At 42.2% G+C, this 27,674-nt stretch overlaps 1 non-coding gene across 1 annotated transcript; it reads right to left on the minus strand.

The window, feature by feature from the left end:
* Positions 1-21,402: 21,402 nt before the first annotated feature.
* LOC128118823 (small nucleolar RNA SNORA40) lies at positions 21,403-21,529 on the minus strand. Its single transcript, XR_008221347.1, has one exon. It is a non-coding gene; the product is annotated as a small nucleolar RNA SNORA40 (small nucleolar RNA).
* Positions 21,530-27,674: the final 6,145 nt, after the last annotated feature.

Genomic DNA, 27,674 nt, shown 5'->3' on the forward strand with positions numbered 1-27,674 from the left:
TCATGGAATGTCTTATTTTTTCCATCAATAGTAGTTGAAAGTTTTGCTGTGTCTAGGCTGGCATCTGTAGTCTCTTAAAGTCTGCCAGACATCTATCTGTCCAGGCCTTTGTGGCTTTTGGAGTCTCCACTGAGAAGTCAGGTGTAATTCAAATATGCACACTTTTACATGGTACTTAGTCTTTTCTCCTTGCAGCTTTAATATTCTTTCTTTGTTCTGTACATTTAGTGATTTTATTATTATGTGCCCAGAGGAAGGGTTTTTTTTTTTTGGTCCAATCTACTTGGCATTCTGTATGCTTCTTGTACTTTGATAGGCATCTCCTTTACGTCAGGGAAATTTTCTTCTGTGATTTTGTTGAAAATATTACCTGCGCTTTTGACCTGGGTTTCATCTTTTCAGAGTGTCCCAGATTTCCTGGATGTTTTGTGCAGGATTTTTTTTTTAGATTTAACATTTTCTTTGACCAATGCATCCTTTTCATCTATCACATCTTCCATGCCTGAGATTCTCTCTTCCATCTTTTGTATTCTGTTGGCGAAGCTTGCCTCGGTGGTTCCTGTTTGAGTTCTTAAAGTTTTCATTTACAGAATTCCCTCAGATTTGATTTTCTTTATTGATTCTGTTTCCATTTTCAGGGCCTGGACTGTTTTATTCATTTCCTTCCACTGTTCGTTTGTGTGTTCATAGATTTCTTTAAGGATTTATTCATTTCCTCTTTAAGGACCTCTATCACTTTCATAAAGGTCGTTTTGAGGTCTTCCTCTTACACTTCAGCTGTGTTGCAGTTCTAACGGCCTACTGTGGGAGGGCTGCTGGGCTCTAGTGGAGACGTATTGTCCTGACTGTTATTGATTGTATTCTTACGCTTGCATACAGACATCTGGGTTTGGGATGACTGTAATTCTAGGTATTCATATTTGGTCTTGTCTTTGCTGGGTGTATGTTTTCTTTCCTTTGTTTCTGTTGTCCTTTCTGGTTCTTAGGAGGGTGTAGTGGCTGTGTGTTGCCCAGTAGGGAATTTTTCTGGTAGGTGTGGCCACTGGGGGTTCTTGGTAAAATCTACTCCTAGGTGTTAGGAGCTGGCACTCAGGAATGGGGATGGGCTGGTGGGGGTTAAGGAGGTCCCCAGGAGGGAGGAAATCGGGGTGTGCCACCAGGATCTACTTAGTCCTTTGGAAATGGGGGGCAGAGAGTGAGTTTAAGGCCATAACAGGTAGTCTGCTACAGAGCTGGGGATGAGACTGGGGGACTAGATTTGGAGGAGAGGAAGGAGGAAGAAGGGGAAATTTTCAAGTTATAAATCCTTTCCCCTTAAAACAATTTTTTAAAATTACTTTTTCTAAGTGGGTGTGACAAATGTATTCGGCAACTACTCACATCTCATTCATCTTGAACTAATGGCCACTAATTAAAAAGGAAAGAATAGGTTTTAAATGAGCAAACTCAACTGGAAACCCAGCAAGGTCACTTTGCCAGCTACGGTCACCTGGGCAAGTTATTCAGTGTCTTAATCGTTACCTCCATTTCTTTATCAATAAAACAAGATAACAACACAGAGTTGTGTAAAGAGTGACAGTGTGTACTCACGAACTTGACCCAGTGCTTGGCACACACATGTCTGTGAACAAGTTAACCAAGCACGCGCTTGAGTGTGATTACAGTGGGTGGACTTGCCTCACTCAGATGAGAGGTTTTCTAACTTGAAGTGGTTTGGATTCTAGAAAGTGTTCTGTGTGGTTCTTTTGACCTTCTGGCTATTGCTGGTCCTCCCCCCCCCCCCCCCCGTAATCCCCAGAAACAAGTAACTAGTAACTGAGTAAGTGACAAGGAGGGTTCATAAGGGAAAGATATGTGGACAGGAAAGAAAGTTCCCAAGTTTCCTGGACACGGTCTCTCTTTTCTAAATCTGGGTTTTGCTGGCAAGACGTTAGTGGTCTCTTTCTCTGCAGTCAGGGATTTTAATGGTATTCTAAAAAGCCCTCGGTTTCCGCTCTTTGCTCATTAGTGTGCATTCCCCGTGTCTCTCCATGGAGAAGTTCATCAAACAGACTCAGAGCTCAAGATCCTTAGACCCTCTTTGCAGACACATGGTTGCTTCCCGTCTCCCAGGCTTGATTTGCTGTGGAGGATTAAACTCTGTCGTGGGTCCATCTTCATCTATAGCGAGAGAGAGACCAGATGGGAATTAGGTCTGCTCAGCAGTGGAACTGCTTAGCCTCCCTGAGCCTCAGTCTTGTCAGCTGTAGGAATGTAATGATGTCCTTTCTCCCCCACCTTCATTCTGCCAGCTGGAATCCTATGTCTAAGGGACATATGTCTAAGCCTATGTCCCTCTGGGAGCCTGGGCCAGAGATCTAGCTTGAACTGGTATTAGTTCAAGGCTTGAACACATCTTCAAGCTTAATGCCACTCTTCCTTTACTCATTCTCTTATTTAATAGTTAATCCACATCAACCTTTTTTCCTGAATAAGCATTTTAATGAATCTTTTTTTTTCTCCTTGAATGAGTATTAGTCTTTTTTCTCCTGAGTAAATATGAAACATGTGCAATGTTATGTTGGCCTTCTGTAAGAATAAATGTTTCCATGCTGCTCAAACCAATGTATCCAAGGGCCAGATTTACCACAAAGAGTTTTTTTAGGGAGTGTCAGACAGAGGCCACTGAGGCCATGATCAGTTTCCTAGTCTTTCTCGATTGGTTTATTTAGCGTATTTTTGGACTAGTTTGACCATTGAGTAGATGAGAGACCAAGTAGGCAACTTAACATGATGCATATCCTGCTAGATAAAGGACAGTATGTAGCCTAGATCAGGGATCTAGGCTTCTTTAGTCTCGTAGTTCTGTTAAACATAACCTTCACTTCCAAGGCTCTACCATGCTCTAAGATGAAAACATTCTTCCATTTCCCTCTTCTTCTCTCAACAAGGGAAGGAGGGCAGGGAAGTCCTGTAAGAGTACTTTTCCCAAGAGATGCATCAAAGTTTCCACTGCATCCCACTGGCCAGGATTCAGTCACATGGCCACTTCTGGTAGCAAGGGAATCTAGGACCTACATTCTCCATTCTGTGCTGGCTACGAGTATAAAGGATTTGACAATGATCAAGAAAGAAAGATTGGGAAAATGTTAGCAGTCTCTGTCACCATTGGAGGCCTCTCTTGCCGGTAGTAATAGGGAAAAGTTGTAACAGGCTAAACTAAGGATTGTCAAGCTGCTTCTATAAAGGGTCACATACTGTGGCCATACCATCTATGTTGCAAGGATGCAGTTCAGCAACTGTAATGAAAGTAGCCACTGAGGATATGTAGATAAATGTGCATGGCTAGATTCATCACCTAGGCTTCAGTTCACCTAGCCTTAGCTAAACAATAAAACACAATGAACAGCTAGTCTCTATCAATGCACTAAGCACCATGCCGAGCACTTCACAGGCTTGTACTGTACACCAAAACAGTTCCCTACAAAACCCTTTGAAGTAGGTGTTCTCCTCCTTCTTCTCTTCTCCTTCTTCTCCTCCTCCTTCTTCTCAGTTTTAGCTATGAAGAAACTCTGGCTTGGAGAAATTCAGTATCTTTCTTGAGGTTGCAGGGCATTGGAAACAGAAGATGGGTTTAAATGGAGACACCAACTCCACACGCCATTCTCATCCAGTTCTCCAAAGAGGTCTAGCTAGTCAAATGCTGTGGGAAGGGAATTGTTCCAAAACAGTAAACTCAGAGGGCACCAAAGACTTAAATAATCCGTTTAAAAGCTTAGTGCCTAGTTAGTAAGAATGGCTGGTTAGAATAGAAGAAGCCATTATATAAAGTGTTGGTCAGAAAACTTTGATGTGGTGAGCACATTCTGAGCTAAGTGGTGGATGTAAGGACTCCTTCATTGCTTCCCTGAGCAACCCAGTTTCTCTCTATCACTGGCTGTAACTAGCAGAGCTTCTGGAGGAGGCATGACTGCTGGTAGATATGAGCTGACCGGGGCTGCTGTATACCTCCAAATAAACATGATGAGAGCCAGTTCCATAGGGCTGTGCAGGTCATGGTCTACACCTGTACGTGGGGTGGTGAAGGCAGAAGACAAATGGAAACATCCTGGCTGAGTCAGAAGGATGAGACAGCCTCAGTCAGTGGAGGTCAACACTTGGCTGACCGTTGTTCTCAAATGAAATGGGAATACATTGGTTTGGGAGCAGAGATAAAGGACAAAGTGCTCTGACTCTTGCTGTTGTGGAAGTGTTGAACCCAACAGCAAACCTCTCTCTGTAGGTACCCAGTAGGCCTACTTTTTAGCTTTTTGCAGGCTTTTATGACACAGAAGCAGTGCTCCTCGAATGCTGTCCTCTGCTTTGTTGCGAAGCTATCCAAGCAAAGCGTGGACCTCCTGGGCTGGAGCTCTGGCTTTGCCACAGTGGGCCCTACAGTATCTTTTCAGCTTGTATCAGTCAGTTTTCCAGAATTCTTCCAAAGTGCTGAGGGAAAAATCCCAAAGTGGAAAGATTTATTTTTGCTCACAGTTTCAGTCCATCAGAAAGAAGGCCACAGTGGTGGGGGAGGGGAAAGCAAGAACAGGAAGTGGTAGACAAGATGAATCTTCCAATGGGATGCTCTGCATGCCTACGTCCTCCAATCAGGCTCTACCACACAGCTTTACCATCCCCCAATAGTTTATTCAAATGTTGACCCATCAATAGATTCAATCTTTGATTAAGCTTAGAGCCCTCATGATCTAATTGTTTCTAGAAACACCATCACAGCACACCCAGACATGTGTTTCATTATTTTCCTAGGTGTCTTTAAATACAAGACAAGTTGACAGGAAGGATTAAACACCATTACAGTCTCTTTATGACTTCTGGAAAGCAAATTGTATTCTCAAGTCAAGGATAGCTAATTTTTTGAGGTAATGGCAATGATCTGATCAACACACATGATTTACGGAGTAGTGCATGTACGTTCTGCGATGTTCCTAAGACCTCTAAAGGGTGAGGGTGGGTAACATGAAACTAACAGTCATTGACCTTTTCCCCAGGTGTGATTGGCTGGATACTCTAACCTGTACTATTTGGAAGGGGTCACAGCCACTGTATATCTGTTTACAAAAGGAATACAAGTTAGCTCAGGCCCTGACAGCTGGATGCAATAATACCTGAACTTGAGCCTGGCCATTGGAAATTGATTTCTGTACCTCTCTTATGATTGACCAGCTATGTATGGATACATATAGATGGTCCAAGGTAGACTTGGTCAAGGATTTCAGAGGGAAACAAGAATCTACCTAAATTCCAGAGCTACTATTCCAATTAAAACTTTGAAAAGAGTGGCCAGACATGGTGATGCACGCCTGTAATCCTAGTATTCAGGGGCCTGAGGCAGGAAGAGAGCACATTCAAGGCCAAGCTGGGCCACACTGTAAAATTGTAAAATGCAGTAGTCAGTCCCCCAGGAGAATTAAGCTATGGAAGTAGACCCAATGCTTAACACCAAGGGAATAAAGAAGCCTAGACTCAGTGTGAGTTAGTAATACTGATTTAGGTCATGAAAGAACAATGAAATTAAGCAAGAAGGACTTGTTGATACATTCATTCATGAACCCAACTAACCTTTATTGAGAGTCATGCTCTATTAAGCCAGTGGGTATAAGAATAGTGATATCCACTTACTACTTCTAAGTGCTCAGGGAGGCATCTGTATGGCTGGACTGGAGTCCATGCCATACCAATTGTTAAGTAATTTGAATTCTACCACCAGATGCACCAATACACCTTGTGTATCTTATATTTCCACGAGGGGAAGGAGTCCATAAAAAACCCAGCCGTTGAAGCTGGAGAGTTGGCTTAGTGATTAAAAGTACTTGTTGCTGATCACCTAGGTTTGGTTCCCAACATCCACATGGCCTCTCAAAACCATCTGTAACTCCAATTTCAGGGAATCTAATGCCCTCTTCTAGCCTCTTCTGGCACCAGGCATCCATGTGGTGCACATACATACATTCATACACATAAAATAAAAATGAATCATTTTAAAAAATCAGCTAATGAACAAGTCAGGTGGTGATAGGTGCCATCACAAACATAAATGAGGTGTTGGGACAGAGGTAGTCTGGGCACAGTCGTTAGGAAGGCCTTTATGAAGAAGTGATAGCCAAGCTGGGATCTAAGCTCAGGAAGGAGGCAGCACCTGAGAACAGTGTCCCACGAAGTGAGATCGACCACTATGAAGGATTTGAGGTAGGAAAGGGTAGTGTGTCTGGGGGACACAAAGAGAAGTCCAGTGTGGCTAGAGGACAGTGAATGGGAGGGGAATAGGAGAGCAGGGGAGGAGAAGGGCATTGCTAATTCACAGAAGGTTCTAAGATTGAACTTTCCTGTAAGTTTCAGTGAAACTACTAGAATATTAAGCAGGGACTGACAAGGTATGTATGACGTATGTTCATCAAAGTATGTTAGTTGCATGAGGAGCATGGGTCCTAAGGGGGCAAGGCTGGGTGCTGAAAGACCTGGTGGGTGATGCGTCCTGGAATGGTGTCCTGAACTGCAGAGAGAGCCAGGTGATGGAAGGAAGTGGATTGCTTTGGGATACATGTTGGGTGTGGAGCTGGCAGATAACTTGAGTATATCAGAAGGGCTTGGAATCATGTTTGTGCTCTAGATTGTGTCCTGTATTGTCAGTCTGAGCAGGGAAATGGAGAAAACCAGAGAGGAGCAGGTTTTGCGGGTTTTTCTAGTTTGAACACGTCATATTTGAGATAGCTCCTGGGTATATAGGTCAATATGCCTTTATGTGCAAGATCCATATGGAAAAGGTGAACTATACACATGATATACAGTGGACCTGAGCTGTAAAATTAAGGCCATTACCTGGAACTTTGATTAATGTCAATGCTCGGGAAAACTACACTGATTATTAGAAAACCTATGATTTGTGAACAGAAGGCATCAGGTATACAGAAAGTCAGGTAAGAGCCAGCACTCAGAAGGCCTTGAATGGAGCTGACTGGAAACTACTAAACTGATCTGCATTGAGGTTTTCTAATATTATCCTGGAAACAAAGTGCTGAAAAAGTTGGAGGTGAGTGTGGCTAGAGTCAAGATAAACAATGAAGAGGTGTTCCCAAGAGTTCAGGTGAGAGAGATATGAAGGCTGGAACTCAGCTGCTGACCATGTGGAAGAGGAGGGAACAGATTGAAAAATATTAATGGAGGTCTGACTGTATATGGTGCTTTTGTTGGCTGTGGGAGTGAGAGAGGATTCTGTGGTGACTCAGTTTTCAGCCGGTTACATGTTGGGGTCATTATGTGAGATGCAGAGCCCATGCCCTTGAGGACAGGCATGGATTTTATTCTGTCTTCTTTTCTCCTGCCAGCCCTGGGGTCCATTTTCAGGTTGTGGAGCTGATGGCGCGTAGCATTGTCCTTAGGGAATTATTCTTTGAAGAACGCCTTATTCGGTGTGCTAACAGAGACTTAATAGTGGTACCTGGGAGATGGCAGCATATAAGAAGCAGGCATTCGAGAGACACAGTGAGAGAACCAGAAATCAGAGGAAACAGAAGACAGTGGGGGTAGGAAGTGTGAGAATAGCCACCAGTAGTGCTCAGTGCCAAGGAGAGGTCAATGTTGAGGAGAGATTAAAGGGACGAAAAGACTTATGAGGGTTCAGTGGATGGAGCTTTAGCCACAAAGGTAGCTGAAGTTCTTTCCAAGGCATTATAAAGATAGAAGCCAGACCATGGTAGGTAGAGTGACCTACAGGATGGGAAATGGACAGTACACATTTAAAAATCTTTCAGGTAGACTAGAGAGATTTCTCACCATTACCGTTTCCCCTGTGAATGAGAACATAGATCTGCTACTGAAACTGAGGGAAGCACACCGACGTTTTAAAACCAGAAGTGAACTGAAGTGTAGAGACTTCTAGAACTGAGCTTTGAGACGTTTCTAACCGCCCTGCAGAGAGAGATGGGAAACAAGTGCTTCTTTTGATAGTTGTTGGTAGCCGTCCAGAAGCAAGCTCAAGATTTTGCTGCCCTTTCCAGAAAGAGATGTGGGAGCCCTGTGTTCCACATGGTACAGCCTCATCTCCAGCTCATCCTGACTTCAAAATTGTCTTCAAAGAAAATCCTCTCTGCTTGAGGAGGTAGGGTTTGACCTTGAGTTACCTGAAGCCCAGAGATGTAGTTCCTTTTACCGGAGGCCACAGCCTGATTCTGTCAGACATAGAACTAATCCTGAGAGAGGGGTTGCTACTGGCTCACAGTCTTCAGCTCCTCACCATCAGCCTTCAGGTCCATGCAGCTTCTAGGTCAGACATTGGGTGTTTCCCGCTTACAAGTTGAACTGCTTCCATGAGATACAAAAGAGCTCAGAATTGGACCTCTGTCTACTATAGACACCACTGTGGTCCGGGAGGACTGTTCAGCATTCTAATGCCCTTCAGAGAGAGATGTGAACTCTTGTTTCTTTTGATAGATGCTGGTAGTCATCCAGAGGGAAACTAAAGTTCCCATTGCTTTTTTCCAGAAAGAGTAATGGGGAGCCCTTGTGTTCTGGCCAACAATCGCTCTTCTCAATAAAACAAATAGGCTCTAATGTTGGCAGCTCTCAGCGCTGTGGCTGAGGACATAAAGGCAGCTCTGTCTTTGTCCATGGCCAATACACAGCAACTTTTAACTCATTACTAAAATAATCACACTGAGATAGATCCAAGGAAGGTGTGCCCAATACTGGCTTTAATTTGGTTTTAAACCTTGATTAATATCTTTTTCTTGTCTTGACTAATTCAACCCACCCAAGACACAAATATACCTTTCAACAATAGCAATTAAAATAAAGTGACTAGGGAAATAAAGAAAAGGTGTGGCAGAGGTGTTCCATACTGTCTCAACAGCAACACTGTGTGTTTCCCAGTTCTCATAGCCAGGAACAGGCATGGGCTCCAGTGAGAAATAAAAGCAGAACAAGCCATTTTCAGATCTGCCACTTAAGGTCATAGTTCCCAGATCCCAAAACTCCCATAGTTCCCCAGATCTCTTCCCTCCTGCTGGAAGCTGTGTGCTCCAGTTGGCTCACATTCAAAATGGAAAGAATCCACCTAATCCTTATCAGGCATGTAATCAAACAAATAGGGGCTGCAGAGATAGCTCACAGGTTAAGAGCATTTTTTTTGTTTGGGTTTGGTTTTTTGTGGTTTTTAATTTTTTTTTTTACTATTGCTCTTACAGAGAGGACCCAGGCTCGGTTCCCAGCACCTATATGGTGGCTCACAACTCTCTGTAACTTCCAGGGGACACAGCCCCCTCTTCCGACTTCCTTAGGCAACAGCTCTGTAGATGGGGCATATACATCTGTGCAAGTAAAACACTCAAACATAAAATAACTAAATCTAGAAGAAAATAAAACACAACCTTCATCATGCAATGCAATTGAGATTTCTGGGCATTATCACTTTTAAATATAATATTTTCATTCTTTGAGAATTAATGAGATGTATTTTGATCGTCTTTCCCCCTATTGCTCCCCATAACTCATCCCAGATCCTCCTCCCCATCAACTTGTGTTCCTTTTTTTGTTTGTTTTTAAATAGCCCACAAGACCAATTTATGCTGCCTCTGTGCTCACAGGTGGTGGGCTGTCCACTGGAGTTGGTTCATTTCCCAGGAGCCATTCCCTTAAAGAGAACTGAGTCTTCCTTCCCCAGCTCCTCAGATAGGGGTAGAGGCTCATGAGTGCCTCTTCCCTCCATGCTAGACTGCTGGCTGGCTTGAGTTTGTGCAGGTCTTGGGCAGGCAAAGCAGAGCTGTGAGTTCATGAGTGCTGTCCTTGTGTTGCATTTAGAAGACACTGTTTTGCCCCAGTCCCCCCTGACCTCTGGCTCTTACTATCTTTCTTCCTTTCTTCCAAGATGGTCCCTGAGCCTTGGGGGAGGAGATGATATAAAGGTTCCATTTGTGGCTGAGCACTCTGTTGACATGTATGCTCTGTACTTTGACCAGTTGTGAATCTCTGTGTTAATCACTGTCCACTGCACAAAGAAACTTCTCTGATGAGGTCTGAGAATTTCTCAAATATATGAATATAGAGGTATGAATTTAGAGGACAGTTTGTTTGTTTTTTAGGCTTTTCAAGACAGGGTTTCTCTGTGTAGCTTTGGTGCCTGTCCTGGATCAAGCTCTGTAGACTACGCTGGCCTCAAACTCACAGAGATCTGTCTGGCTCTTCCTCCCAAGTGCTAGGATTAAAGGTGTGCACCACCACCACCCGGCTTAGATGACAGTTTGATACTATGTCCATTTAGCAGAATAATAGTAGCAGGTTCATCCCTGGGGCCTGTGAGCACCCCAACTATGGGTCCTTGGCCAAATTCATAGCATCAGGCATGCATTTACTCTTGTGGAACAGGGTTTAAATCCAGCTAGAAAATGATTGATTACTCCCATAACGTTTGTGCCACTAATGCGCCTATGAGCATATCTTGCCAAGTCATTAATTATTGTATGTTCATAGCTAAGTAAAACTGTTGATGACTCCCCTGCCCCAGTAGTCTACATAGCATCTTCTGGTATATAGAAGTTAGCTAGCAGGAAGGATGCTTCCTGGTCAGCACCAACTTGATTTCTCTATGTCCTGTTATGAAAGTGAGTTTTTAGCAACAGGATAGGGTCTTACCATCAAGTGGTTTTATTGTTATTGTCCAACTAGATAACAGACAAATCCAATGATTAGTGTTTGGGTCTTACTAAGGTACTCAGAAAATTCTCCCCATTTCCTCCTCTCTTTGTCTTGCTGCCTTTCCCAGATTACTTCCATTTGTCTGCATGGCTCCTGGAGAGATGGAGTAATGTGGAAATTAGGAAACAGATGTTGGGGATGTTGAGTTCTCTTCCTGGATAATATCTTCCTATTACCTACTCACTACAAATAGAATCTCTGACTCAGTGTCATACCCTGAACCTCTAGGACTCCCATCTTCCCCAGCCCATCTCGATATGGTATGCCTCATCTCAGTCTGCTCCCTGGACTCACTGCTAGCAATGAGAAGGCTGCAAAGGATTGTCTGGTTTTGTCTTCAGCCTATTCAAAACATCCAGTGCAACAGACAATAAGTGTTTTGGCTATGTTGAGGAGAAGCAGGAATTAAGAAGCAATTAGAATTAACTAAGAATAATAATTAATTAACAATTAAGAAGCAAATTTTTTTGGAGAAGCTACTAGTGGAGAACCTCCCTTACTGGTCTTCTGGTTCATGCACAAGTCTACAGAGCCATATTTGATCTACATCCTCATCAACAATGTATATATTTTATAGGCCCTTCTCTGTGAAAGGCATTTATCAGATTCCTGCATATCTGATATCTTTAGCATTTTGTGACAACTGTGTATAGACTAAATATTGTATCAGTTTGTGAATATGATCTCAGAAGTGAAGACTGGTGCTCAGAGAATTTAAGAGTCTGATGTCATGAGAGTAAGAAAAGAAAAACTGAAACCCAATGTCCCTTTATATGCAGCCTCTGGGTTTTTTTTTTTTTTCTGGTTTGACTTGACAAAACAACAACAAAAAGAACAAAAAAAGAAAAAAGAAAAACCAACAACTTGCATGGTGGTAAAGAAGAGCTTGCAGTCTTCCTGTCCAGAGCAGGCCAAGGGCCTCTCAGTTCGAGTTCTTGTCCTGGCCTTTGTTGCTATGGAGGAGAAACGGGCCCCTCATTCTTCTGGTCTTGTTCATAAGAAGTAGGAATGAGGATTAAAAAACAATTTAGATCAAATGTGCCACAAACAATAATCCTCAGAAGCATTCAGGTCAAAATAGTGGCCTTTTTTTCCTACCCTGAAAAGCACTCTGTAATGATTTCCCCCACCCACAACTATTTAATTATACAATTAGTTAATCAATGGGCAATACCATTAGCTCCTTTATTCATGTGCCTTCTTTCTAATTCTCTTTACTCTTTGGCACTCTACCTTCCCCTGTCCTGCCCAGTCAGAAACTAAGAAATAGGACCCATTTTTAAAAAATGCTTGTTCCTTCACTATACAAAGACCCAGTCAAACCTTTAGAATTTTTGCCTTAAAAGAATTCAAGAAGTAAAAGGCACACAAGATTTACAAAATTCAAATAGCACAAAAAGAAAAGAGAAATAAGAACAAAGAAGTCTATTCCCTCTACCCTGAGTCTGAGTCCGATGGGGTAACTGCTTTTATTTATTGGTGCTTTTAATTCTCTTTGTAGCCACTGGTTTGTGCTAGAAATACGCCTTGGCCTCTTTTTGTTCATTTATCAACCTTAGATGTTGTCTCTCTGCTTTCTGCTAAGGGAGATGAAGGGCTCTGTACCATTGCAACTACTATTGCTGACATGTCCTCTTAACCGTTGCTGGGAAGGGAACGGGGATGGGTGTCCGCTCTCCACACATTCATGGTCCTTGGCTCACTCCTGTTCTCCAGTTGTTAGCACAGGCCTTGGCCTCTCTTGAAACTTCTATCAGTCAAGAGTCTCATCAGGAAACCAGAACTTATGCCAGGTAGTTCAGTGGAGGGAATGCAATTAAGGGAGTTAATTATAAGGGCTTTAGAAATGCTGACAGAGCGAACAGGATGATGAAGCAATCTGAGGTTAGATGCAGAGGAGAGGTAGGACACCATGTATTTCCAGCCATTCATAGCTTTGGCTCCAGAAGCTGGAGGCTGGCACTCCAGAACAGGCTCTCCCAGCTGGAGCCAGTACCTCAGTGGGAGCTGAAATCCTGGAGACACTGCCCAGAACAGGGAAAGAGCTAGAGTCTGGTTCCTTCCTCCCTCTTGTCTGCCAGCCTCTTGCCAGTGCCTCCTATTGGCTTCCAGAAGCCACTTTGGCAAGTAGCCCAAAAAAAATGTAAGGGTCAATATTGAAAGACAGAAAGTGGGGGAAGGGAGAAGACAGAGAGAGGGGGAGAGGGGAAAAGAGAAGGGGAGGGAGAGGGAGAGAGAGAGAATATGATCGGAATCAAGGGTTGAATGATAGTGCTATGGGGTAACCCTGGTTTCCCTTGAAGGGCATGTCGTACTTCTAATCTTTTGTGCCTCCAAATGTGACCTCATTTGCTAAAGGAGCCACTGAAGATGTAGTAAGTTAGGCTGTATTAGAAGATAACTAGCGTCTACAGAAAATAGCCTTTATCCCGATACGATCCCACATACTTGGCTGTCTGAAATCCTTCCAAGTGTCTGGCCCTCTGCCCTCGCACTGTCCTGGATTTACTCTCCTTGATGTTATTTAAGTGGCATTCCAAGGCAGAGAGTCAACAATACCCATAATACGCCATCCTTATGCTTCATACATTGTTCTTGGCATCCCTGCCTCTTCCTGCCCAACAATGAGGGTCTTCTAGTTCCAGAATACTAAGCACCACAAATAGAAACAAAGGAAATAACCATATTTCCTTTATTGAAGATGTAACTTTTAACTTCCTATCCATCAATTGACCTAACTTATCAAGTTAATTGAAACACTTAGGCTTATCTATAAAGACATCTGTCTTACCTGTAATGATACCTGGATTATTTTTTCTTAAGAGTTTATTCTTTGGTGCCTGCCTTTAACATCTTATCCCTGCTGAAGCAGAGGCAGGAAGGCTGGTGCAACTTTGAGACTAGACTGGGTTACATGGTGAGTTCCAGACCAGCCCTGGCTATAAAGCTATATCGTGTCTCAGGAAAATAAAACATACACAAAAACTCAACGATTATGACTTAAACATATGGCCTTGCTTATGCTTTTAGGAGCAATTCTATTTAACCTTCCTTACGTTGAATCACATCTCTAGATCCCCCCACAGCTAATCAAGTTCTAAGTGTTTCTAGAGCTTCTAAGAGTGTTTAAACAAAGCCAAACAAATGTAGAGCAATAACAAAAAAAAAAAAAAAACAAAAAAAAAAACCAAAAAAACTATGGTACAAATTGCCTGGGATGTGACCGACTAGCACTGAGAAAAATTAGTAATAAAATGACTGGTTATTTGGTTTTCAGACCACCCAAGTTTAAAGTAGCCATGGAACCACAGAACTTTTCTAAAAGCTATCTTCTTATCATGGGCAGAGGACCAGCTATTTGGCTCTTACTGGGCTAATCTTGTGTGATGGGAAAGCAAAACAAAAGCGGCCTTCTGATGTGTGCTCTCCCCTCCAAGTGACTAATCCCAAGGATTCAGAGAATATAACATCGTTATTTTGAATGGCGTTCTTACATGGGTGTGTGGCAATCAAGTACGTTGTTTTGAAGACCAAAATGCAAAAAGGAAGAGTCATCCAGATGTGGACTTCTGTTTTAAATGGTTTTTCTTCCCTATCTCCATAGCAGTAAAATGACTTTTTGGAAACCCATCTTACCAAGGTTTAGTCTGATGTCGTCCACTCACACCTGCTCCTTCAGTAGAAGGAGAAAGCAGGGGTGTTCCTTTAAAAATGTCCTCAGCCAGGCCTTTTACAGTGTGACCTGAGATGGCACAGTACATATTCGCCTATTTCCTGGCTGGCTCACGCAGGGTATATTGGGTTGGTGGGATAATCCTGCTCATTTCTAACGTTTAAACTGGCAACATTTGCCTGATTTTGTTTGAGGTTGTAATCTTTACACTATTTGCATTGTTGTGCAGCAGTGGCAATAATTGCCTGGCTTCTGCAAGAACTGTACCTTAAAACCTGTAATACTTTGCAAAGGAGAACTCTTAGCAAACTTGGCCTCAGAAAACCCTTAAACAGAGAACTGGTTTCATCGGCGGAGACCACTTCCGGTCTCCCAGGGTGAGCAGAAGCTTGGCTTCCTGTGTGCTCTTAGCTGCCTCTGCTTCCACTTCCTGGTTCTAGCTGGGGTGTGGTGCAGGCTCTTAGCTTACAGAAAGAGCTTTGTCCTCTGGCCACGTCCTGGGTTCACCACAAGCCTGATGTACAGGCTGTGACTCCTGTGCTGCGGTGCAAGGGGCCCTGGGACTCAGGTCAGACTCTCCCTAACTGATCTCTAAACTCAGTTTCCCCTCCGATACTCTTCATCACCTTCCACGACAAGATGCTTGAGGCAACCCCACTTAAAGCTTCCTTGATCATTCCCTCAAGAAGAGTTTAGAGCACACGTCTCGCATGCCCTTCTTTGAGAAAGCATGGTAAAAATTACAAAAATAAATAAAGTAAAACAGGTGACATAGTCCCTGTGGGAAAAGGCAGAACACTGGCACCCTGTTCCAAATCACATTTTGTCCTTGTCTTTCTCTACTAGATACTGGACAAGCAAAAAAAAAAAAAAAAAAAATTTTTTTTCCTCCAGCCTCCTTTGCAGCTGAGAGTGGCCATGTGACCCAGTTTAGCCAGACAGAATGAAATCAGGGCTAACAACTCTCCTGTTCCTTTATGGCCAGAACACTGTCTACCTCACTATTTTAATGTTTACATGATATTTCATAGTGTGTATATACTAGACCTATCCGGCCATCCCCCCGGATGATGGATTGCTGTCATTTTCTCTCATAATTCAACAGTGCCACAGTGAAAATCCCATTTCTATAAACATTCTTACCCTTGTGTATTGGTGCTTTTCTTTCATGTCTCAGACGCTGTGTATGTCAAAATACATATGTGCTTAAGTTTCCAAAGATATTGGAAGATAATTTTTTTTTAAAAAAATAGTGGTTCCTTTTCTCCACCGCTATATGTAAGTTAGCTTATCTTCCTGCTTGACCAATATTGGATGTTATGTCTCCTTCAAAGTTTTTCCAACCTACTGAGTAAAAATCAATTATTATGATTTTTTTTTTTAAATTTTCACTTCCCTGAGTCTTTTTAAAGGTTTGTTGACCATGCAGACATGTCTGCTTATATTCATTGTCTGTGTCTCTAATCTTTTCGTAGGGGCTTGTTGAATGTTCTAGATGTCACTCTATGCCTGTGCAACTTAGAAAAATAATTTTCAAACAGTTTGTCCTTTGCAAGGTAAAAGACACAACAAAAGAAGGGGTTTAATTCATTTTTAAAATCAACACACAAAACGGTATGTTTCATTATGGCATCTTCATAAGGCTTTGTTCCTGTTCCTTTCCCCCACACTTCATCCCTGTGCCATTTCCTCTTATTGGTCCCCCAGTGCCTACTTCTGCTTTTAGGTCACATATACGTGAACAATGTTCCTATTTGTCTCTTTTCCCCTGCACCCGCTTAAAAAATCTCTTTTTCTCCTCTCATGGTTCCCTGTGTACTTTCATGACCTATATACACACAGAAATAAATATGTAAGCCAACAAATAACTAAAATAAACTGAAATCTAGACTCCAGGAGAGAAAACACGTAGCATTTGTCTTTGTGTGCACCTGGCTTATTTCATTTAATGTCCCCTTGCATCTGTTTCCTGCAAATGTCATGATTTCACACACACACACACACACACACACACACACACACACACACACACACACACAGATGCACACATGAAGTTTATTTATGTTTTCTATGTATAGTCACTTGCTGATGGACATGTAACCTGGACCTTTATTTTTCAACTATTATTAATAGTGCAGCAGTGGTCAGGAGTGTGCAGGTAGCTCTGTGGTAGGATGTAAAGTCCTCTGGTTATATACTCAGGCGTGGGATGGCTGGATGATACAGTAGTTCTGTTTTTAATATTTTGAGGAACTTCTGTACTGATTTCCAGGGTGGTTGCACCAGTCTCCACCCCCCAGCACTGGATAGGAGTTCCTCTTTGCCCACGTCCTCATTCACAGTTATTATCATCTGTTTCCTTGGTGTTAGCTCTTCCACTGGGGCAAAGTGGAGTTCACAATGATTTGAATTTGTGTTTTCCTGATGACTAATGATGTTGAAGGCTTTTTACAACATTTACTGGCCATATGTGTTTCTTCTTTTAAGAACTGTCTATTCGGTTCATTAGCCCGTTGTTGATTAGAAGATTTGTGTGTGTTGGGGGGGAGGGGCGGCTGGTATTTGATTTTTGTAGTGCCTTACATATTCTAGATATCTACTCTCCATGTAGTCCTATCTGTCAATTTTGGAGTATTTCCTATGTTACTGAAGTTCTTCTCAAAGGTAGCAGGAACAGTTATTTATTTTTAACAATTGATATGATCAAATATATCTGCTTTCCTTTCTGACTTCTGGATTCACTGTCTTGATCCATTTAAGAAACTTATGTTGTGAACTCTGTGAAACATTTTAGAAGCAGATTCCTTTGTGAGGCTGCATCACCAGACATCCACTTTAAAGAAATTGAGCATAGCAAAGAAATATTTGCAAAAAAAAAAAAAAAAAGTATAACTGTAGTCAGTATAGGATGTGTGATGTTAAGAGCTCTAGATCTGTATTGCTAAAAACATCACACACTTGAGCTATAGAACATGGAGAAATCAAGCTAGTACTGACCAAGCTCTATCTCTACTGGCTAGCTTCCATAGTGCTTGAAGGTGCTATGCTTAAGAACTATAACAGTTGGGCTGGAGAGATGGCTCAGAGGTTAAGAGCACTGGCTGTTTTTCCAGAGGTCCTGAGTTCAATTCCCAGCAACCACATGGTGGCTCACAACCATCTGTTATGAGATTTGGTGCCCTCTTCTTGCAGGCAGACATGCAGGCAGAACACTGTGTACATAATAAATAAATCTTAAAAAAAAAAGAACTATAACAGTGACCAACCTGGTAAGATATGCTCAATGGTGCTTTGGTGGCATGAATGCCATGGGAACAACCAATCACTTTCTGAACATCTTGAAGCCATCCTCACAACATAATAAAACCCATTCTTGTTACTGTTATTGGGAACAAAAAAGCTTATGACCAGACAGGTCATAGGCCCTAGGAAAGAACCTACTGTCAGAGAACCTAAAGGAACCTAGGATCAAGCTGACTTCTAATGACTTATCGTTATACCCATAGATTAGCACATCCTCAAAGGAGTGTGTGATCAAGACAGAGACCACAACTGGTTAAGATGTGGAAAATAAGAGACTGTGCCATATACTTCCCTCAATGAGACATGTATCATATCCCCTTCTTCCCAATGTGCAGGAATCAGTACAGAAGAGGCAACAGAAAAGACTGTAAGAGCCAGAAGCAGTGAGTGACTACAGGGAAACCCTATTTTCTGTGCACAACCGGGCACTTGCACATATGAACTCACAGTACTTGTGACAGTATGCACAAGACCTGTGCAACTCAAGTCAGACCAAATCCCACCATGGAGAGGGGAGGTGGACACAAAATCCCAGCCATAGCTGAGGAGCTATTGGTGACTGATAGATGCCGGGAGAGGGAGAGCTCATTTTCTTTAAGGGTGTGGCCACTGATAGGCAAACCATACTCCGGTGAACACAGACATACCCTAGAGCATAGGGGCAGTTCAAATTGGACTTGTTGAGTTTTAGAAAATTTAGGAAACCACCAAGTTAGGTGGGTAGAGAGGTAGGGTGGGTCTGGGAGGAGTTGAAGGAGGGTTGATGAATATAAAATTAATTTTAAATAAGTTTAGAGTTGGATAATCTTGGAGACTACCCATTTTCTAAGTGGGAGTTTTAGGTGAACAACTGGAGACTTAGGTAAGATTATGGACTGAAATATTTGTGTCTCCACCAAATTCCTATGATGCCAAATGTGACTGTATTTGGACAAAGAGCCATAAGGAATCAATTAAGTTAAATGGGGTTGGACACCTGGTCCAACAGGATTAATGTCCATCTAAGAAGATAACCAGAGCCTCCACAAACACAGAGGCAAGGCTACATGAGCATACAGTAAGATGGTAACTCACCACAAACGTACAGAAGAGGTTTCAGATTAAATTGGAATTGTCTAGCGTCTTAATATCCGGTCTTCCAAACTTCAGGTAAGAAAAGTGTCTGTTGTTGAAGCCAACCAGCTTGTGTTTTGTTATGGTAGCTGGAGCTGACTCATACAAAGTCTGATTGATTGAATACTGATGTCTGAAATTAGACTCTCAAGTCACATGTGAAGGTATTTGATCTAAATTAAATTGTATATTTCTCTATTCCTTTCAAACCAAATTTGTTCTAAGACAGGATTTGGAAACTGGAGTGGCCGGGAGTAGGGGGGGTGACTTTAGGGAGCCATCTTCTTGTCCTTTCAGAAGGCTGCTGGGTCCCTCCTGCACCAGGCATATAAGAATGTGGATCTAGAAACCACAAGACAAAGTAAACCACATCCTCATGATAGCAGCAAAGCATAAGAAACCCATATTTATAAAATCCTGTTCATACTATCTGCATGGTAATTTGCCTTGCTTCTTGCACAGCTTTTCTTACCTGAAGATCTCCTTGTTCCAGGCAACTAAGTAGTGATACACAAGCAGTAGCTAGATTATATGGGAAAATAGAACTCTGACCCACAGCCTGCCCTGGAAACCAGCCCCTTATCTATAGCAAAACAGCCCAGGAAGCCAGCCTGCTATAGGTCAGCTCGCAGGAAGCCAGCCTGCTATACATCAGGCTCACAGGAAGCCAGCCTGCTATCTCTGGTAACAACCTAGGAGCTAAGCCACAACCCTGTAAGTATCAGCTCCAAACGGCCAAGACTTGATTAATAAGAAACAACTTCCCTAATCTTTCTTTCTGCTTTTAATTTAAAACCAATTAAAGAAAGCCAAATATGTCCCCCTAGCCAATTATAGATGATGTTAGGCCAACTTCAGTGCCCCAAGGTCAACAACCCCAATCAACCAGGCCCATCAGAAACCCTCCCTTTTCCCCAGCAAAGTTTGCCTGTGCCTGTTAGCTGCCTTTGAGTCTGTCAAAATGTAAATGATGAGGGTGGGTTCCCTTGCCCCTCAGCTCTGAACACATAGCTTTGCATTTCTTACTTGACTTGTCTCTGTTCATTTCCACACCATCTACACGTATGATTTGGGAGGGCCTTTTCACCCTTCATTGAGCTCTGAAACATTGTCTATTAGGTTTATGATGAAGATAGGTTTCACATATGATGGAAAATGGTTAAGGGAATCTCATACAGCATGGGGGGAAATAGAACTAGAATAAGGGTAGAAATTAGTCCTCGGCCTGAAGTATACGAATGCCCAAGCTTCAGAAAGAGAAAATGCTCCCTTCTTCTGGCACATACGAACTTTGAAATCAGCCCAGGACTCCAAGTCCGTGCGGTGCTGTGTCTCCAGGCCGTCACCACTTGTTGCTATTATCTTTCACCCTGTCACTTTTGCTTTTGTGAGTAGCGACTTAGCCATATATTCCCAAGTTCTCGGATGTGACCCCCAGTGGCCGCAGTTCCCTGTCCTCATAGTGCCATTGAGCAGGAGGTGGTGGCCTGGTCTCCAGGTTGACCCTCTGGGGACTGGGCACACTGTCTAGGTGGTTGTTTTGTTCCAGCGGTAGGAGAAGCATGAGGAACACTTCAAAGGATGCTCTCAGGGCTGATCTTGGCAGTCCTGCTGTTTTGAAAGACAACAGAATAGTAGAAGGCAGGGGATTTCATTTCTTGGAGCTTCCCTGCTCAACCCTGGAAACAAGAATAGCAAGTGCATGGGGAGAGAATCACTTGAACTAGGTCTTTATCTGCCTGCTTGGGAACAAGGCCTTGTATGAAAACAAAAGCATCAACCAAGAAACTTGTGGCTTAACTCAGACTGACTCCTGGTTTGTTTTTCAATATGGATTTGTTTTTTTTCCTAAAGTTCAGTGTTACTGATAGATAAAAGTTTTATTTCATGAAATTTCATTTCAATAAATTTAGAAATGTTGAGGTTTCTAGCAGTCATCTTCATTAACAAAATAGTTCGATGGAAAATAAAGATCCCAAGCTGCCATGTGTTGCTCGGTAGCTGATTTCCTTTCATAGTAGATGGTTTGCCAGGGTTTAACCCACGTGGATAACAGCACTCAAGAAGGTTCAAAAAGAGTTGTTTTGATTGGCCAGTCTTGCAGGAGGGTTGGCGAGCGATGAAACAATTCAAAGTCACAGAGTTCAGGAAGAGGGGAGTCAACACAGACACAATCTACCAGTCTAGTTTTTCTCGTCTGTAGATATGGATCAGGTGGTTACATGGACTGGAGACTTTGAGTCCAGTTTATCCAGCGTAGATTGGAAATTGCAGTCCCTTATTTTTGTGCCTCTGATTTAGAAACATGGCCTAAGGTTGCACAGATATCAGTTACAGACAACTAGCAGACCTTTTTTGGAAAGAGGTATTAGGAGTCAGTAAATGCAGTTGATGGGGAAAATTGATGTCCTTGGAGAGGTACTTGCTAGCCAGGCACACATGGAGTAGAGAAAAATGTGTTAAGCAGGCCTTTGTTGTGTTTTTGTTGTTGTTTGGTTTTCACATGAGTTTTTTTTTTATTTACCTATGCCTTTAAATTATAGGATAGTTAGAACCAACCTCATCAATACCATAATCCCTTTGTGTTATCTTGTATCCCTTCTTATATGTATCAAAGCTCACACTGAACAATGAGTTCAGAGTTGCAAAGGAGGATTTATTTTTGTACCTGTATGACCTGCTGTTGTCTACCAGCTGCACAAAAAATGTACAAGTGCTCAAGGCCCTGGCTTTGAGTTCGAATCACACACTGAATTCTCAGTCCTGGCCCAGATATTTCCCCATCCCATGCCAGGCACCGCCCCTTGTTTCTCATTGGCTTGGCCTGGTGATTGACTTCCCTGGATGACCACTGGGCCACACTCATTAACCAGTCACACCCTCTTTGAATTTTCCCTTCCATCTCTAATCTCTTTGCTATGATTCTTCACACCTTAGAGTCTCTCTGTGTCTGACAAGGAACCTGCTTTCCCTGACCAAACTTTTATCTACTCCTGAATCTTTTTCCAGTCTAGGCTTGGTCCTTAAGTCTGACCTTGGTCTGCTAAATCCAGTCTTAGTAGAGACCCATGCTTAGTCAGTATGGTGATATTTTATTTGTGATGAAATGTGATTTTATTTGTATGCTAATAAATAAAGTTACCTGCGGGTCAGAGCTAATAGCAAGCCATAGCAGAAGTCTGGCAGTGGTAGCACACACCCTTAATCCCAATCACATGACAGGCAGATCTCTGTGTGTTCAAGGACACCACCAGCATGGATACACACGCCTTTAATCTCAATACCAACCATAGAAGACTTGGAGTTCTGTATAGACACAGTGATGAGGAGGTCATTTGGTTGGGTTTACAACCAATGAGAATGCAGAACAGAAAGTCAATAAAAAGACAGATACACAGGAAGTAAGTCTCTTTCTCAGGGGAAGGACAGCAGTGGCAGCAAAGGGTAAGAAGGTGGTTTTAACTCTCAGCTCTTACTACTGCTCTGACCTCTTGGGCTTTTAACTCTGCTTTTGGCTCTGTGTTTCTTATTTAATAAGAAACTACAAGTTTCTTATTAAGAATCTACAAGTCAGTTTAGAGAGAACCCCTGTCTTAGTTAGGGTTTCTATTGCTGTGAAGAGACACCATGACCACAGTAACTCTTATAAAAGAAAAAACATTTAATTGGGGAGGGGAGAGGTTCAGTCCATTGTCATCATGATGCAACATGCAGGGTGGCATGCAGGCAGACATGGTGCTGCAGCAGGAGCAGAGAGTCCTTACATCTTGATCTGAAGGCAAAAGGAAGTGAACTGTCTCACTGGGCATGGCTTGAGCATATATAAGACCTCAAAGCCTGCCTCCACAGAGACACACTTCCTCCAACAAGGCCATCCCTCCTAATAGTGTCACTCCCTATGGGGGCCATTTTCTTTCAAACCACCACAACCTCCTAGGTCTCTTCTCTCACCAAGCCTTGATACCTAATAAATTCTTTTTTAGTAGATCTCCATCTATTCATTCTTCCTGCCTGTTGGCTATAAATGGCCACTTCTCCTAGTGGTCTCTAGAGTTGCGACCAACCTCCCTCCCTTACTGCAGCAGTCTCAAGCTCTCCCTTGCCATTTGAACATGGTTGGCATAATTTCTCATTAACACTTCCAAAACACATGAAGTTCTTTTTTCTTTAAGCTCACACTCCTCTTCTTTTGAGTAATACCCACTGTTGGGTGCTGGAGACTGAGTCCTCAGGGATTTAAGAAACATAATTCTTTATATCTTACAGTTCTCATGTAGTATCAATATCTATCAGTACTTAAATTCTGCCTCAGAATTTTTTTACAGTTGACTTCCTTGAGTCAGGACCCCCAAGATACACATATGATACATGTAGTTGATAGATTGCTCAAGTCTCCTTTAAGCTGTTCTCACTTCCCCATGCCATTCATGACATTTATTTATTAACAAAACCAAGTCATTTGTGTTATAGAATTTACCACTGACTAGGCTTGGCCAGTCCCATCATTGCAGTATCATTGAACATGGCATCCATTCTGCATATGTCCTATAATCCATAGCTATATCTTGATGCTTGATTAAATTCAAATGCAGTCTTTTCAGTGGGAAAAACTCATGGAGGAAGCTGGTACTTAAATGCAGCTCTCATCCAGAGATATATAACATCTCTCTTCCTTATGAATTTCCAACTGTTCAAAGAAGGGGGAAACCATGCTGATTTTAATGCAGTTTAATGTAGCGTTCTGCACGTGACAAAAAGGATATAACTTTAGAGTCTGACAGGCGTGTGATTAGTTGGACTGCATGACCCTGTGTGGCTAGCATTGCTCTCATAATGTTATTATTTTTTGTTTCTCTTCTTGTTCTTGTTGTTATTCTTCTTCTTCTTCCTCTTCTTCTTCTTCTTCTTCTTCTTCTTCTTCTTCTTCTTCTTCTTCTTCTTCTTCTTCTTCTTCTTCTCCTTCTTCTCCCTCTTCTCCTTCTCCTCCTCCTCCTCCTTCTTCTTCTTTTGCTTCTTCTTCCTCTTCTTTCTCTTCCCCCTCCTCCTCCTTCTTCCTTTGAGGTAAGGTCTCATGCATCCCAGAATGTGCAACTGTGTAATTGAGAATTACTTTGAACTTTGGATCTACTTGAGAGTTAGATCAGTCTAACACTAAGGACCAGGATTGCAGACATACACTACCAGTTCCAGTGCTATTAACGGATTGAATTTGGGGCTCTGTGTGTGCTAGGCATGCACTTTACCAACCGTAAATATTGTTGAGCTTTGTTCTGGGGTGCAGTTAAATCACCTGTAAAGACTCACCTTTTGGATCTTAGATGGGCCAAGAACACCGGTGTAGGTTTAGTTTTGTGTCACCACCAAAATGAGACTCTTCAATTTATCTATCTGTGGATTATACAGATTTTAAGTTTGTCTGGTGGCTCCTGTGATCCTTGGGAGTGATTTTTTTCTCAGTTGCAAGTAGTTTTCTCACACATGAATAGGTAGGTTCCTCTACTGGATACTCAGATCTATGGATGTCTTTGCAAAGTTCTCTCTTCTCTTGGGTTCTTCCCTGAGAACTCTATCTGATTTTCACTCCAGACTCCTAGCTTCATCTCAATTTAAGTCAGTTGGGATCTGCCTAAATTGCCTCTTTCTGGGCCATCACCTAGAAAAACAAGGCTGAAAACTGGGATGATCATTGGACACTGACTTTATTTATTTATTTATTTATTTATTTATTTATTTACTTTTGGTTTTTCAAGACTGTGTTTCTCTGTGTTACAGCCCTGGCTGTCCTGGAACTTACTTTGTAGACCAGGCTGGCTTCAGACTCACAGAGATCTGCATGTCTCTGCCTCCCAAGTGCTGGGATTAAAGGCCTGTACCACCACACCCAGCAATTCCCTCTTATTTCTTAGCAACCTTCCCCCCTCCCATTACTTGATACCTAACATCCTAGAAACTATTGTTTCATGTATTTTTGTCTAAAGTTTTAATTACTTCATTCAGGAGAGAGCAGTATATTTTGGGCAGAAGTCAAAACCTCTAAAAGAGGTTCCATTCCTCATTAGGTAGTTGATATCCTCTATGAACATGGTATATATTTTCTTTTGTTTAGGCTTTGTTTAATTTTTCTTTGGAAATGCTCTTAGTTATTGATGTAGAGACCTTCTGGCTATTATTTTAGAGTTATTTATAAGTATTCAGTTTTTAAAAATTTATTTCTGGTAGCCCTTATTGTTTTTAGAAAGTCTATATTTCTTGCCTGGTATCAATTCCATTGGACCTGAAGAAATTTTTCTAATTTTTTTTCTGTATATGCTTAATTAATCATGAAATACCTATGTTGTTCTGCAAATATTTGGATTTTTAGAAACTATGATTTTTATGATTTATCCTGTTTGTGCTCATGGTTAAGACCCCTATTATGTGCATACGTTTTTGTTAACTTATTCTAACATAAAAGTTTCCATGGAGCCTGAATATATAAAGCAGATAAAATAGAATATTTTTGGATAAGAAAACATTTGAAGGGGAGGGGCAAGGGGAAAAGCCTATTTGAGCGAAAGTGGAGTGAGGCAGGGGAAGGTGTCCCACGGGCTTCCTTACTATGCTTTGGGTTGTCTCCTGGGAGATGGTATAGAGCTGTTTGGAAGACTGGTCAACCCAGCAAGTTTCAATCTCACTTGAAGTCTCCCATTTTTACCCTAGGGTTTAATTTTCTCAATATTTTTGGTGTCCAGTGCTGTTTTCTTTTTTATATTCCACTACTAATGCTATTCTGCCCCCCTGGGTATTTGCCCCCTCTCTCCTAATTTAATTTACTTACCTTGAAGGCCATGTCACCTGTCAGCATTTCTGCATCCTCAAGACTGGTCTGACACTTATTTGGGGGCTGTAGAATTTAGATAGCTTCTATGGTACATAGGGCCATAGTCCTGGTTTCGTTACTTGCACTCTTGTCTCTGACTGGACATCATTTCTTCTAGGGAGAAGCTGCATTATAACTCTTCTTATGTCTTATTTGGGTCTGGGAGAGATAGGCAAGCCATGTACATGCTCTGTCATGACCACTCTGGAAGTCTGAAACTCATTTATCTGACTGATGTGACTCTGTATTAGCCAGGACTGTCGTGTCTGTGATTTAGTATTTTTTGTCTTGAGGCCCCAAAGACACTTTAAGATGAGCCCATTTCAGATTGTTGTTAACCCTTTGGAACAAGGTATCTGACTTTCTTTCCACCGCTAAGCCGTAGAATCCTGGCTCAATGTGTCTTTTTAGTATGAGTAGTGTCTGAAAATTCACTACCTTGCCTCAGTTGGGTTCTGGCTGTGGTCCAGAACCACACTTCAGTTGCATTAATGCGGCTATAAGAGGCACCAACCAAGAGTGTGTCTCTTCCCTGATACACACAGAGCTGTCAGCAACACAACTGGCCTATTGCAAGGTGACACCTGGAATCTCTAGTCAGCCTCTCAACATGTAATTGCCAGGATTAAGAATTGGATGTTGCTCCTGATTCAGCCTGGTTGCTTTTCCTTGAAATAGCTATTTCCAGGCATCCTTATCCTAAGATTTCTAAGTGATGTGACTTCTTCCTTTATCCCCAGAGAAACTGGAAAAATGTTTCTTTTATTAGGACAATCCAGCCACCCCCTTCCCCAAGCCTTTTGTTCTTAGCTCTTGCGGTTGCAATTATGACAGCAGTATCTACCTCAGAGAGCTGCTACTAAGATTTAAAGGCACCGGACTTGTTTGGATTTTACACATGCTCGTAGTGTGCATGGTTTCCAAGGCCTTTTAATGTTTTATGCATGTTCTTCATGCATAATGAAACACACAAAAGCCAACCAGGCCATTTTCTTTAGAAGACCCAGGCTTTGGGGAGTCTAGATCCAAATTTGAAGGCCACAGAACAAATTGTCACTGTAGCCTCCAGATCTGGTCTGTGGCCTGACACATTTGGAGCGGACTTCCGCACTCTTTGACCTTGCAAGGGCGTGAAGCCTGGATGGCCAAGACCCAAATCTCTGCACTTCTAATTCAGGAGTTTTCATTTTCATTTCCAGGGTACTCTGTGAACTTTTTAAACTATATTTTCTTTTACCAGCTTGATATAGTTTCCTTTTTAAAAAAATGCTCCCTGTATCTTTTAGGAGGCTAAACCCTTTGTACTCAGGTTGCCTTCATGAAATCGCATTACTCTGCGTTTGATGATTATAAAAGTTGAAATTAAAGATCTACCTAGGAATCAGGCGCTAGATCAGGGCTGCTATTTCCAATAATCTAAAATGAACTGTGTCAGGGTTTGTATACTTCAACTCCATTAGCCTGATGAATCCTGCTCGCTGGTAATGACTATGGCCACAGGTGGTGAAATTGCTGTGTGGATCTCCAGGGAGTTTGCTGTAAGGTGGTGTAGTCTTTCCTAGCTTTGAAAAGGGGTTATTATTATTATATTATTATTATTATTATTAAAATTCCATGGGACTTGGAGGGAACCAAGTGAATACATTATCATCTGAGTTCTGAAATGAAACCTCTTGGGGAGGAAAAGCTTGAACCTTGGCAGGCAGCTGCACAGGGCCCCTTCACCGGCCCCTGGGTGAGGGGATTTGCTGCTCACAGATAAGATTCAGTGTAGTTCCACATTGTCAACATGCCCTGGTGTAAATGCAATGCCCTTCTCTAACTTTGCCTGGAAAGGCAGCTCTTATGACACCAATGTCCATTTTCCAGTTACAGCATCCAGAGCACGGTTCCTCATAAACGGTATGCAAACACTGGTCTTTAAAGACGTCAGTCAGTGCAGGGCAGGCTTTAGGAGTGTCACGTGATGTATGGTTTAACCACTTATGGGTAGACATGTTTTCA

The sequence above is a fragment of the Peromyscus californicus genome, unplaced genomic scaffold (assembly GCF_007827085.1).
Source record: "Peromyscus californicus insignis strain IS unplaced genomic scaffold, ASM782708v3 Scaffold_22__1_contigs__length_63687245, whole genome shotgun sequence".
Classification (NCBI taxonomy): domain Eukaryota; kingdom Metazoa; phylum Chordata; class Mammalia; order Rodentia; family Cricetidae; genus Peromyscus; species Peromyscus californicus.